Genomic DNA, 1756 nt, shown 5'->3' on the forward strand with positions numbered 1-1756 from the left:
ACAGTTTTTTTTTTTTTTCATATTTTTGAAATTACAGAAGTAGACCGTAAAATAACAGGACAAACCTGTAACTGAATAACCATAAATTTACGTTTTTTTTAAGATTATTTTTGTTTAAATGTAATTCAATGTAATTGTTTAAATGTGTTCGTTCAGACACATTTGCATCAGAATGCACTTGTAGATGCAGTCATTTTAATCACCTCTAAATTAATGCACTGCCTTCACTGAAGCACACACAGGCACACAGAAACAGGATCACAGAAACTGATTTCACTGCTTACATTGATGCTTTTCAATACTAATATTGCTTTGGATTGTATCATTTAAAGATGTTTAAGATTACATTTATATTTTATATTATATTATATTACATTATATTATGTTCGTTGTGGTGTTTCTGTGAAAAACTCGAAAAGATCATGTATAAGGGCTACACAGAAATGAGGCACGTTATGCACATTATATAGCAGGTTGCATAACCATAAATTTACGTTTTTTTAAAGATTATTTTTGTTTAAATGTAATTCAATGTAATTGTTTAAATGTGTTCGTTCAAACACATTTGCATCAGAATGCACTTGTAGATGCAGTCATTTTAATCACCTCTAAATTAATGCACTGCCTTCACTGAAGCACACACAGGCACACAGAAACAGGATCACAGAAACTGATTTCACTGCTTACATTGATGCTTTTCAATACTAATATTGCTTTGGATTGTATCATTTAAAGATGTTTAAGATTACATTTATATTTTATATTATATTATATTACATTATATTATGTTCGTTGTGGTGTTTCTGTGAAAAACTCGAAAAGATCATGTATAAGGGCTACACAGAAATGAGGCACGTTATGCACATTATATAGCAGGTTGCAAGTCTCAATTTAGAAGTTACAGTGTTTTTAAATGTCATGTTTGCTGGCAGTCATCGTCTGTGTCACTGTGTGAGCCACTACAGGGATCCTTTACATGTGAACCTTTTGTGAACTGTCAAGAAAGTTAATTGATTTTATATATATTATGTCATATGAAATCTCACATTTCAAAAAGAGAGGTTAAGTTGTCTTTAAATGTGGTCACCTAAAAAGTAAGGTCAAATCAGATAAATTGTTTGTGCATTTGACTTTTTTTTTGGATTCAATAGGAATTTGAATCCAAATGCCTTAGATGTTCAGTGTGATGTGTATTCAGTGATGTGACCAGACACCTTAATTGTCAAAGCCATAGGATGTCTGTGTGGTGAGCTTTTAAATTCTGTTATTTGCTTTACATTTCCATGTGTTTCCAAGTTGAACCTGAATAGAGTATAATTAAACCAGGAGATGGACTTTCATTGTACATTTAATCTATGTGATAAAATGTTTATGGTATGAAAACTACAGTAAATAATAGCCTACTGGTTTTGGAAATGTGAAATTACTCAGTATGCATCCTGCTATATTGACGACACATTGTGATACGATATTTAATGCCCATTCTGTAAAAATTGTGCACAAAAATGTGAGAATGTAGCTAATATTTCAGTGTTAAGTAATAAATGTGACTGAACAGCATTATGATCTTTTTAACATTAAAATTACAGGAACAAACTGTATTGTAATTATGGAAAATTTACTGTATTTTTATAAGATGGATATTTTCCGTTATTTCACTATTTTTTCTGGCGCCCCAGCTGCCGGAATATTTCCGTTTTTTTTTTTTTTTTTTACAGTGTATAATGTCCCAGGGGGAACTTGCTAATGAACAGCC

Source organism: Sinocyclocheilus rhinocerous, unplaced genomic scaffold, assembly GCF_001515625.1.
Source record: "Sinocyclocheilus rhinocerous isolate Xijiao unplaced genomic scaffold, SAMN03320098_v1.1 scaffold1152, whole genome shotgun sequence".
Taxonomy (NCBI): Eukaryota; Metazoa; Chordata; class Actinopteri; order Cypriniformes; family Cyprinidae; genus Sinocyclocheilus; species Sinocyclocheilus rhinocerous.